Source organism: Bemisia tabaci, chromosome 4 (genome assembly GCF_918797505.1).
Source record: "Bemisia tabaci chromosome 4, PGI_BMITA_v3".
NCBI classification, from domain to species: domain Eukaryota; kingdom Metazoa; phylum Arthropoda; class Insecta; order Hemiptera; family Aleyrodidae; genus Bemisia; species Bemisia tabaci.
In genome coordinates, this window is record NC_092796.1 from 26902169 (window position 1) to 26915428 (window position 13260).

Sequence of the window (13260 nt, forward strand, 5' to 3'; positions counted from 1 at the left end):
TTTTGCCATAAATTATCAAGCAAGTAGCAACTAAGGAAGTGTCTACGTCCATTCATGGAATTTGTTTCTCTTTTGATCATGATTTTAGAGAATGATTCAAGTACAAGTTTCACCTCCTTAATTTACTGCTCAGGACGTGGCGTGGGTATAGGGGTAAGTTTACTTTTTGTGTGGGTGACACTTGAACCTCGAGCCCTACACGATAATAATGAGACGTATTTTGCTAAACGTAATAGTGGAAAAATGTTTCTTTTTTTAGTTTTCCCTAATCAAGGAGCAACCAGTGAGAGAGAAGTCGCGAGAAAAGTGAAGTTAGACATTTTTGGAACTGGCTCGGAACACGTTCCGATTGTTACGGCTTGTTGCGCATCAACGGTGTCGCAACGTTGTGCAAAAATGTTTTCAATTAGATAAGTCCAGGCCACTAAAAATTGGTGGTATATATACTAAAACATGGGATTTAAATATTCCGCACTGCTTGAAACAGTTATGATTGTTACGTATTTAATTTTTCAAACAAAGATGACGACTACAATTAGTAGTAGTGGTAATAGGCTACAAGAAGGTGAAACGAGCTCTGCTTGTTACACGCAAATGTTGGATCCATGAAAGTAAGAGTTTCCGGTGTTGCTAGAGATTTAAATGATTTTAAATATTTCCTACGTTTCATTCCTAAATCATCGAGAAATAATGATTTACTCTTAAAAATGGACGATCCAGCGCTTTTCATGGTTCAGGATGACGATCCAAAAACCCAGTAAGATCTGCCTCTAAAAGTGAATTATAAAATTCTCCAGTATGCATGTATTTCGCTGACAACAAAAATGGATCATGAAAAAAAAAAAAAAAAAAAAAAAAAAAAACCCAAAAAACTACTGTATGCTGTCCTCGAAAATAGCTGACGAACGAAGAGCGAATTTCGCTTTCTTTCCTGCCCGTACATTAAGGTCTCTCAAGTACATTAATTTTGTCATAGATGGACTAGATTTTTCAATGAGGAACCACAATTTCTGCAGGCTCATTTACAGAAGCACCTATATTTGTGTAGGGAAATTAGAAAGACGCTGAACAAATTCCGCTTTCTTTTCTACCCCTGCGTTAAAGTCCCTTCAGTAGATACATACATAAAGCCGCTTTTATAGCGCCGCCTCGCGCTTTGCGACGCCCAAACGCCATTGCCCCCTATCCTCCCAGAAATCATCAGGCAATTGGCACCTTCTGATCTCCTCCTCCACCCCTTGTCGCCAACCTTTCACAGGACGTCCACGCCGGCCGTCGCCTTCCGGGAGGAACCCAATCGAAGACCTGCTTGGGCAACCGATCATCTGCCATCCTTCGCACATGTCCATACCAGACCAACTTTCAGTCACCCATCAGTTTAGGGGAACTGATGGCACATATGTTATTTCTGAAATGAGTCTAGAATAGTAGTTTCTGATCGCAAAATGTAATCGAATTTGACAGAGTTGATTGTAAACGCACGGAGTTGCGTATTGACTTTGAAAGAAGGAAAAGAGGTTTGTGGTATTATTCTCCCATGGAACCCAAAATTTAACATCGTTTTTAAGTTCAAAATATTTTTCTTCGACTTTGAATTTTTGACAGGAGAACATTTAAAACTAATTATTGTTTTCAAAACTACTCCTAACTCATTTTTTATTTGTCGAAAATATGGCTTGGTGCGTTCCTTTTCAACTAGTTCCAAATATTCTTACCCACAATCAAATTAAATGGTTAGTACCTCCAAGATCAGACATAAAGCAATGATGCACGGGTATAAACTCATCTCAACAGGAAATCATGGCGACGACTGATCTTGATGAGATCATCCTCCCTGACGTCACATAGAGCGTTATATAGAAGGTTTACATCCCGCTTATAAAGACCCTTGCTTTTCTAGTACTTTAGACACTTTTCAACTAACACGTTATTGGCAAGTGCCAGTGAATCCTAACGTAGAACTTGGAGTGGAGACAACGACATTGAAGTGAGCGTCTTTTTAATTATCTGACCGTTGATGTACCTAACTATGTTATAAAATATCGTGGTATTGATATCATCGTTTACATCTGCATGTTCTCTCTTCCGACTTCTTTATTGCTCGCCATAGAATTCATGAATTTCTCATAATGTGCATGAAAAAGTGATCGGTGCACTGCACTGTGCAAGACGTATTCGCAAAAAACTCAAGAATTTTGTAAGAAAAAAAGGAATACCATGTCCTTTTATACAAAAGAAACTTACCCTGATAAAAAGTAACTTGGATTAAGCATGATGATTCTTGAATTTGCCGCCGATAATTGTTGTATCTTGCTTTAAGCTGACTTTTTCTTGATACAAGAAAACTAATGCTTGGGTTAAGCAAAAAAGTAGCTTATATTATATAACCAGAAAAATTTTTGATTTAAGAAGAAATACTTATTGGCGGCAAATTTAAGATTGTTTTTTTTTCAGTGTATGGTGCAGCTTTCTCTCTCTTTTATAAGCTTGGTAAAATTATAGATAACCCGTTTTCATGAGGATTCAGTAAGACGCAGTTAAGGCACACTTGACCCGCCCTAATTGGGTGGGGATCGTCAGCCAATTGATTTCCTTTAACCTCTTCCGCATGACAAAAAAAATAGATGCAGCCAAAATGTCATATTCTAATGCTGACATATGATCCCATCAATTTCGTTTGGAGTCACGTATGAATCATAATGACATCAAAATATGGTTCACATCACGTTGAATTCCATTGCATTATGGTACATGTTCAGTTTTACTGTGATAGGACTCTATGAATTATTATATTAAAGAAAAAGTTAACTCTGCTTGCGACGATACAAACTTCTTGGTGCTTACCTCCTTAATGGAAAAAAAACCAACAGATTTAAATTCGTGTTGAATTTCACATGATTTTTCTTTCACTTCCGAAAAGAGGATATGATTTGTGAGGAAGCGCACATGTTTGCCATGCAGTTCACTTTCTATACTATTCTATATATTTCAGAACAATGAAATACATCAAGTTTTTGTGCTTCCTGTTTTTAATGGGGATTTTCCTAGTCAGTACATCTGTTGAGGCCAAAAATGGTCGCTGCCCTCCAGTTAAACCACCATCAACCAAAGGCATCTGTGATGAACTATGCTCAGAGGACAACGATTGTCCCGGCCGTCAAAAATGCTGCAGCAACGGATGTGGATATGGATGTAGAAACCCTTACTAACTTATTGAATATATTTCCTACTGTATACGTAGCAAGAATCATCTCGTGCAATAAAGTACGTTCGTGTAAATTCTAATTAATTGAGTTTTTTTTACAATCCTTGCCGAATGCACTGCGGGTCCTAAAATGATAAATATTCCACCAATATACGAAAAAATATTGTTGCTCGTAAGCATGTCAGAGAGGCAATATAAAAATAAGAGATGAGAAACGGAGGGGCTGTATTGCATCACAAAGTTTCAAAGTTTTATCGGAAGAATTATTCCTTTAATTATTAATGAGTGTATGTTTTTCATCGAGAATTTTAAGGAATTCCGTCAAAATTCAAAGTAAATGTGCGAAAAATTTTATAAAGAATCGTTAAATCACTCTCAAATAACAAAAAATCAAATGATCTATACTTGATACGTCAAAAAAGTGGGATTGTATCGATATCGATTGGTTAAACGTATAAATATAGCTTCAAATAGATAGGAGTATTGTGTGGATAGGGGTTTTTTGTGACAGATGTTTTTTTTCTTTTGAGTACCGTATGGCAATGAAAAGTAAGATTGTTAGGGATTTTCTCTTTCTCTGCTTTTCTTACTTAAATCCTAAAATTTTTGTTTGAGGCTGTGTTCTATTGTTTTGAACCAAACGATACATCGAACCACTATCGAATACGATCCATTGTTTCAAATGAAAATTTGCAACGTTGTAATATCATTAAGCCCCTTTACCACCTCAAATGGTCGCTCCTTTGATGTTAGGGCGTATCTCAATTTCCACTTGAACCCTGTTTTACATGTAAATCCATACTATCTGGGGGTCATGTAGAAATCAAGATACGCCTTATGTCAGAGATGTGACGAATTATAAAATTCTAATTAGATCTGGCGATCTATCAACTTATACAGGTATAACCCACTGTAAATAGATTGTTTGTTGTCATTCATATTCATCTTGGATGGATACCACCACTTTTTTACCTTAGAATCTTCATGATAAACAAATATTGTTGCCAAGTCTTTTTATTCAATGAGATAGTGAAGTAGGAGGTTTTAATCAACTTTTTCGATTCGCCATAATGAAGACAAAATTATCACTCGCTTTTCAAAAACATCCGAATTTTAGAGCCGAGTCGATTTTGCTTCCTTTCTACGTAGTAGGGAAAGAAAATTGCGCTTATTTTGCGGTTATAGAGCTCCTAAAATGACAAATATACACATTTCAAAGGAATATTTTGAAAAAATAGGTTTTAAGGTTTGTAAAGTTTGCGAATGCTTAAAAATTTGTATTTAAAAAAATCTAGTGTCACGAAAATTAACGACGAAATTCTGATCCGATATTTGGGCAACTTTCAAGTATTATGTAACATACTATGCTTTTTTATCCTTTTGTAACAGACTTGTAACAGAATTTATTTCTGAATTACATGACTAAAAGCAAGTTGTTTCTGTTCCTACATTTCCATTGGTTTTTCGACAAAATACTGTCCGAAAATGAATTTCTCACCCGGTAATTGAATAATTTTAGAGAAAATTACTACATAACGCTAGCGGTAGGCCCCGAACCTTCTTAACCCAATATACCATAACGCTAGACTCAATTCTCATCCCTCCTATCTCTCCTAAATACATCACGTAATACAGTAAAAGCTCGCTAAATCGAATTGTATAAGGACCGAAATAAATTTCGACTTAAGCGGCAGTTCGTCTTAACCGACTCTCCACTTAACTTATGGACTTATCTGGGGAGCCGAAAAAAATTCGACTTAATCGGCAATTTGTTTTAACCGTAGTTCGACTTAGCGAGCTTTTACTGTACCTGAATACCTTTAAAACAATAACTGAAAAGTATTTCGCGCCTCTGAGGAAATGACCCTGGTAAAAATTGGCGATAGGAGCTGCGTTTCAAAATACCATAGAGTTCTTACAGCCGACTGAAGAGGGCGATAGAAAATCATATAGCTGGCTGTATAAAGTGGCAAAAATCATACGGCCGGGCTACACGAAGCGATAAACAATAATTATACAGCCGGGCTATAGTTCCTATCGCCGGGCTTCACACTTTATCGCCTGGCTGTTCCTTTTTCGCCATCGGCTATAAAAGGCTATAAGAAATTGTGTGGAAATTCTTGTGCTTTGTAAATCCTTAAGTATGTACGGAATCACCTTAATATTTACAAAACGCACATTACATTTTCCTTTACTACATATTTTTTTTTTCATAAATTAAAATGAGAATAATCCCTACAGAGTGTGCAAACATTTCAAAGTCATGAGTTGAAAAACGCTAACTCCGCGAGATTAAATATTAGAGCCGAACACAAAGCGGAGCGGCGGCGCACTGGCGCCTACAAACCTAACAGGGATACTTCACGCATTGCGCAATGCGTGAAGTATCCCTGTTAGGTTTGTAGGCGCCAACGCGCGTTCAGCGCTGGCTGCCCGCCCGCCGCGCGCCGCGCCGCAGCGTACCGCGGCGCTTGAAGCAACTATTTTGCACCAGAGGTATTGCACAGTGTCATACGAAATTGAAGGCGCTCCAACATATTAGGAATGGCAGGCATCCTTCAAAAGTACGGAGCTTTCCTCGCAAATTAAATCAAGATACTGCGGCCCAAAAAGAGAGCGGTAGTCCAAAAACTCACTAAGTCCTAGCATCCGTAATTAGTAACGTTTAGCACACAGTTTATCGCCAGACTGTTGCTTAGTCGCCATCGGCTATAAAAGGCTAAAAGAAATTGTGTCGCCGGCTATAGAAGCTATTGGAAATCTTACAGCCGGCTGTAAGTCTATGGTATTTTGGAACACAGATTCTACTGCCAATTTTTACCAGGGGACTTACAACGTAGGGAAATCTCAGAGCGTTTACGAGGCTGTTAGAAAGTTCCAGAAACTCGATGAAAAATTCAAGAAAAGCTTGTATTTTGGATTTTAAAAGTGAATCATTTAACATTGAGGCTACGCATCCGTCATATAATCGGAGTCATCGGCAAAAATAATAAAGCATTTTAAGTAGACTGTTATATAGAAGATGTAGGATACCTCCGTGATATATATTTACATCATGAGAATGATTCAACTCAAAAAAGTAGTAGCCATAATTTAGAAGATTTTTTTTTTCTAGGAGTAATCGACAATTTGTCAACTATGGATGTACGCTCCGACATTGACTACTCTGACGTCTATATGTGCTATACCTGTGCCGGGTTTTTCCTGGTTACTTTATAACCTGGTGGCGGTAGTATTTCAGAAGCATCTGAGACAACAAGTTGCTGGCAGCGTTGGTCAGTTTTAAGGCTCAAATTCATCAAGGAAAAGCGAAACGAGTAAGTATACCTGTGAAAATACTACAACCGTAGTTTTTAGAATATCTGTCTATTGTACTGAAAAAATAAGTTAATTGAAATTATTTCATCTAACTGTTTGGTTTAATAATTTAATTTCTCCAAGGCCCAACTGTATCTTTTTTTAAAATATTACATTTTTGTCATTTTTACTGCTTATTACAATTCCTTAAATTTTTTCTCAAGATTAAGTTTTTGAAGTCGAGTGCGATGATTTTTCAACCACAGAGATAATAGAACGTGATGGGAAATAAGTTTGGCAAAATGAAGGTATACATAAGAGGTGTTTCATTTTATTTTGTTTCTGTATCGCATACTTTATTGGAGTTTTTCCTGTAACTTTGCCCAACCGAGACTAGATAAAAATTGCGATTAACTGCAAATTTTGAATGTTCGTCACTGTTTACGTTGTAAACATTATTCAAACTTCCCGCTCCTTAAGGAACCATAGAGATTCTTGTGAAATTTTCAGTAAATTTTTTCTATGTCGTCAAACAAATGTCTTGATATATGCAAGATGACCCCCGCAGTTGTTTTCCAGTAAAAATTATGAAGATTGTCCGATGAAATTTGGCAGGTAGCTCGAGTCACTTAGCCTCTACTTCGCGAAATGTTGCTTAGGTGGTTTCCACGAAAGTGGAACCTTTGCGAACTCCATGACAAGATTTTAAAAAAGTTATACTTTTTTGGAAAGTGTGATATAGAATCAGAGGTGCACACAATTTCAGATGTGCTGTCTTTTTATTTGACCCAAAGATACAAAGTGAATTAAGCCTTTTACGTTAGCCCATATCGATAGTGAAACTGCAGAAATACTTATCTCGGTTCGCAGTGGTGCAGGCTTTTCAACATACTTATTTCTTTACGTCGAAAACTAATAAACGTCATTTTTTGAAAACTCCGGTGATTTTCCTTATTTACTTGAAGAATATTCTATGAAAATTTGAATCAATGATGTCAGTCTGGCTTCCTCCTGAAAATAAAACAGGAGCGGAGATTTTGAAACTCTGCACCGAGCTATGCGTTTTTGCAGGTTCACCGTCGAAATTGATCATCCCTTTCAAATAACCCCGTGAGCTCTCAGAGAATATTATTTTTAAAAAAAATACTCTTAGTCCAGGCGCCTGGTAGCTAAAAATGAGGCTACCTGGAATTTTGGGTACACAGCGATTTTGTTGACTTACTCTATGTTTTTTGGATCGCTGAATCCGAATCTGAAGTTTCCTACCGCGTATCTGGTGAGCGTTTTCCGCCATTTTGAAAAAATGGCGTAAAAAGGCCTTTTTTTGCGGTTTTTTTTTATATAGCGGCTACGCATGAGAAAAAGTCCCGGATTTAGTTAATGTTTTGAATAGCGGACATAATTTGGAAGAAAATAGTGTATACATATGGTAGGTTTGCTTAAAAATTGAGGAAGATACAGCATCGTGAACATCGCGCCCATTCACGTTTTCGCGGCGCACCCGTCAACGCGCGATCCAGCTCGCCGCGGTCAGCCAAGTTCCGAAGCGTTCCAAAGTTCCGAGATCCGAGGCTTCTCAATTTTTGAGCAAACCTAGCATATTCATATACCATTTTCTTCCATATTTTGTCAGCTTTTCAAAACATTAACTAAATCCGGGACTTTTTCTCATGCGTAGCCGCTATATAATAAAAACCGCAAAAAAGGCCTTTTTAGGCCATTTTTTCAAAATGGCGGAAAATGCTCACCAGATACGCGGTAGGAAACTTCAGATTCGGATTCAGCGACCCAAAAAACATAACGTAAGCCAAAAAAATCGCTGTGTACCCCAAATTCCAGGTAGACTTACCAGGAGCTTGGACTATCTGTCAACCTGAACACTGCGTGCACTTAATAGGGCATTCATAATGGCGTAGGTACCTTTTTCCTTTTTGGTCCCTATCTCCTGGAAAACTTGTCGAATCATCAATAATTAATTGAGCCAATAATTGATTTAACAAGTCTTCTAGGAGATCGGGACCGAGAAAAGAGGGTGTGTATGACAAAAAGAAAGCCTTACTTTTTCGCTTGAACTATTACGTAAAAAAAAGACCTGAAAGAAAAAAAATTAAAGCTCCTGTTTTATGTTCATTTTCTTTGTTTTTCTACATTTACCTTCTCTTTCCAGAGAGATGAAATATTTCAAAATGTTCTGCGTTGTACTTTTGATGGCGGCTTTCTGCGGCAGCTCTTCAGTCGAGGGAACGAAAACTGGTAGCTGTCCTGACGTCAAACCAGGCCAAGCAGGTGTCTGTGCAATCACCTGTTCGATGGACGAATCTTGTCCTGCTAACTTAAAATGCTGCCGCAACGGGTGCGGTGGGACGAGCTGTACTGACCCTGTTTACTAAAAAAAAGAAGAAAAGAAGAAAAAAACGCCTATGCTACAATCAACACATAAATTATCGGAGAATTTATATATACCTGGTTGTTGCTTCCCATGTTATGTCCGTCCGTATGGATTGCCTTCCGGATTGAGGGAGGGGGGAGCGGGGAGCGGGGAGGGGAGCGGGGAGGGGGAGAAGCCTTTAAGGCGGCTTTACCAAAATGACTTTTTTCTTTATGAAAAATCAAATTTTAAAAAGTGGGGTGAACTTTTGGAAAGGAAATTAAACAGTACTTAAATATACTTTTTTCATAATATCAACATTTGACAGGCTTGGAAGACAAGGCGCATAAGGGCAGATTTTGCTATTTCGAGAAACATGTGTTTGAAGTTTCAAAATTACATGGATCCTAATGGCGGAGAGAAAATTCGAACTGATTTTTTGATGCTTAAAAATTGGAATTCGGGAGCGAATTTTTCACAGAATATGCACTAAGACTGGTTTTACTTGAGATCATAAATATCTCAATCTCTTAAAAAAACTGCACTTATGCGCCTTGTCCTCCGAGGCTCTCATTTGTAGAGACGTAAAAGAAGTTTCTTTTTTCTAAAAAATCAAGATATAAAGTATTTATTTTTCAAATCATGTCAAAAGCTGGTAATAATGAGACGCGGGGGGGGGGGGTGTATATCCGTCATTAGGTAATTAAAAAAAGGGGGTCGAATGCGTCACAAGAGGAGAGGAACAAGAGGAGCATCATGCTATTCATGACTGCTCCTTGGACATTCGATGTCTGAATCTCGGTACGTTACATAGCAATCTCCCTATCTCGACTCCTAAAATTTCACATAATTTGCACTGTTCCTCTCCACAGATATTTTCTCAGAATTCCTGGTTTAGTTTGTTTTATAGTTTTATCAATTCAATTTGTATAACACTGGGACAAAAGTATAGTTGAAAGTGCCCCCCCCCCCCCCAAATCAAAGACACGGGCGAAACGCCCAGATTGTGAAGTAAAGCTTGTTGCACCTAAGTCAATGTGTGTTCTCAATTGGGTACATCAGTGGTGTCTTGTGAGGTCAGAATTCCGAGAGAGAATATTTAATAATTTTCATTGTAATTGTTTTTCATTTATTCATTAGCTACAATTTTTGTTCCTTCTTTCTTGTCAACCTGCCTCTTATTTCATGTGAGCCGTATGATTTATTTCATTATTTTGATGGAGTATCTGTGCACATTGTATATTCTACCTGTATTAAATACGTTACCTACATGAATAAAAATAAATCCTATTTTCATCGACGTTTTATTCTGTTGAAACCGTAAAATTTTTACTATATTTTAAATCCAACCAAACATAGGAAAAATGTCTGTTCAATCAAAGTTTACAAAATATTTGACGAGGATGTTATTAGTTCTTTTTCCTTTATAGGAAATGCAAGGATTGTGACACGCTTATTTCTTTGCTAGTGGCTTATGGTAGGTGAACTTTTTCTATGTTTTTTTAGGTCGAGAAGGAAGCGAATTAAAGGTGCTTTACCCCGTATTGACTAAAGCAATACTACCTTCTAAGCATTTTAGCAATGAGAAGAATCTGGGGGAAAACGAAAATAAAAATTATTTTCCTGACCTAAATTTTGGGCTTTTTAACCTCGGTCACTATTACATCACGAGAAAATCTATAAGTTCTTATCCAAGTTTTTCGGCATGTAGGTGCTACAGCGTTCAGTTCTCACCAAGGTTGCTTGTCAAAGATAAATTCCCCACCAACTTCTTGTTAACAAGTGTAAAACTCCTAATACCCAGTTTAAATTTATCAGTTTCGGACAGCGCCGTGCAAAGTTTTGTATGAGTGTGGAATCTTCACCTGAAATTTGCTATTGTCTCGGTAACTCTCTCCATTTTGCTCTTTTCCTCGCTCTACAAGGCTTTTTGAAAAAGTGTTACGGACACGGTTTACATAGAAAGTGTAACAATTGTCTTACCTCTCGCCTCCAAAAAAGGAACTGAATAGTAAGTTGACGGTCTCATCATTTCACTAATCAAAACTCTCAGGGGGCTCAGAAAAATATCTTAATACTGACCCTAAAACTAATGAACTTCTGAAAATGTGTGCGAAAAAGAAAATTTTTGAATGTTAAAGCCACTTCTTTTCCTGCAAAATTTGAAGAATTGTGATTCCTAAAAAACATTGGAGGCGGATCATTTATTTTCCACTGTAGGTATACTTCAAAACAAAACATACAGTCATGCCCATCTTATTATGAAAGCAATACTGGAAATGAAGACAAATAGCTGATGTTGATGGTTTCAGGCAAGCAACGTCTAGGCATGTATGAATAAAACGAGTATTTTTCGAGTAGATCACTTTTGTTGCATATTGTGTAGAGGACATCCTCTGACATGAAACCTTAATATATAAATGAACATAAATAAAAGAAAAAAAAAACATATAAGTATCTTTTTATGAAGTTTCTGGTTCCGTTTTTTCTCTTCCTCTGCTGATATCTTAAGTGTTCTTGACAGAAAATTCCCTTTTTTATTCTTTTTTACGTTACTTTAGAAGTAAACTCCCTGGTAAAAATTGGCGAATTGAGCTGCGTTTCAAAATACCATAGGAATTCTTATAGCCGGCTAAAGAAGGCAATAGAAAATCATATAGCTGGCTGTAGAAAGCGGAGCAAATCATATAGCCGGGCTATACGAAGCGATAAGAAAAGTATGCAGCCGGGCTATAGCTCCTATCGCCGGGCTTTACACTTTATCGCCATCGGCTATAAAAGGCTATAATAAATTGTGTAGAAATTCGTGCGCTTTGGAAATCATTAAGTTTGATACGGAACCACCATAATATTTACAAAACACACATTATATTTTCCTTCAATAGGTACATATTTTTTTTTCATCGATTAAAATGAGAATAATCCATACAGGATGTGCAAACATTTAAAATCATGGTTGAAAAACGCTGACTCCGCGAGATTATATATTGGAGCCTAACACAGAGCGGAGCGGCGTGCTGCCAGAGTTAAGCGCGCACTAGCGCCTACAAACCTAACAGGGATACTTCGCGCACTGCGCAATGCTTGAAGTATCCCTGTTAGGTTTGTAGGCGCTAATGCGCTTTTCGCGCTGGCTATACCCGCCCGCCGCGCCGCAGCGTGCCACGGCGCTTGAAGCAACTATTTCACACCAGAGGTATTGCACAGTATCATACGAAATTGAAGGCGCTCCAACATACTAGGAATGGCAGGCATCAAAAGTACGCAGCTTTCCGCGCAAAATAAATCAAGATACTACGGCCCAAAAATAGAGCGGTAGTCCAAAAACTCAAGAAGTCCTAGCATCCGTTATTAGTAACATTTAGCATACACTTTATCGCCTGGCTGTTGCTTAGTCGCCATCGGCTGTAAAAGGCTATAAGAAATTGTGCATCTGGCTATAGAAGCTATTGAAAATCTTACAGCCGGCTTAGGTCTATGGTATTTTGGAACACAGCTTCTACTGCCAATTTTTACCAGGGCTTCAAGGAACTAATAAAGCATCTAAAACAGTGAATGAAATTGAAGTAGATATGATGCTCAAAACTTTGTGGAGCTGAAATTTCAGTCAGTGTAATTCACTCCGCAAGCGCAGCCTATTTATTTATCTATATGGATTGGTAAAAAAGAGGATCATTATATAATTTAAAGGGCGAACACAAAACTGTTTATGAGGAACAGTAAATATACGTCGCGAACGGATAAAAATAATTTTTTAGAAAAAAATGTTGACACTTGTTTCTTTTCAATTATTTGTTACAGAGCTATGAAATACTTTGGAATTTTTTGCGGAATAATCTTGATAGGGGTCTTATTTGACAGTTTCTCAGTGAAGGCTGAGAAGGCAGGATATTGTCCCCCGGCTGAGGTAGACGCTATGGGAGGCTGTCCAGACCAATGCTCCGACGATTATTCTTGCAAGGGTGTTTCCAAGTGCTGCAAAACCATTTGCGGATTATCGTGTCAGGAACCAATGAATCATCCTGATTCCTGACCAAATTTTCATCGAGTTGACACAGTTCCATGCCGGGTCAGCCTTCGCTGTGCATGAGCAGAGAAAATATACTGGAATCAATAGGCTAATCTTCTCGACTTCAGAGAGGACACGCCACGCTAGAAGCGCAAAAATGATATTCAGTTAGTTTGATACTCCCGCGCTTCCGAAATAACTAAAATCAAAGTAAGTCAAAATAGCCATTGAAAAGAAACTTACTGTTGGCCGGTACTAAGTATAATTGGTCGAATTTGCACAAAAATGAGTTCTTTTATGCCGATTGCCAAAGTAAACCACGTATCTCCGTGTGCAACTTTGCAGACTTACTGTCATCATCATCATTAATATAAACTTCGA

At 37.8% G+C, this 13260-nt stretch overlaps 1 long non-coding RNA gene and 1 other non-coding gene across 3 annotated transcripts; both read left to right on the forward strand.

Moving 5' to 3' along the window:
* Window positions 1-1769: 1769 nt before the first annotated feature.
* On the forward strand, window positions 1770-3279 carry LOC109044436 (uncharacterized). Its single transcript, XR_011899657.1, has 2 exons — window positions 1770-1987; window positions 2993-3279. It is a non-coding gene; the product is annotated as an uncharacterized protein (transcript).
* Window positions 3280-5980: 2701 nt separating this feature from the next.
* Window positions 5981-13133, forward strand: LOC109044617 (uncharacterized). Of its 2 annotated transcripts, XR_002010299.2 has the most exons (3): window positions 6382-6522; window positions 8670-10881; window positions 12672-13133. It is a non-coding gene; the product is annotated as an uncharacterized lncRNA (long non-coding RNA). The 2 variants fall into 2 exon arrangements; XR_011899741.1 differs by lacking the exon at window positions 12672-13133 and having other exon boundaries at window positions 5981-6522; window positions 8670-10166.
* The last annotated feature ends 127 nt before the right edge of the window (window positions 13134-13260 follow it).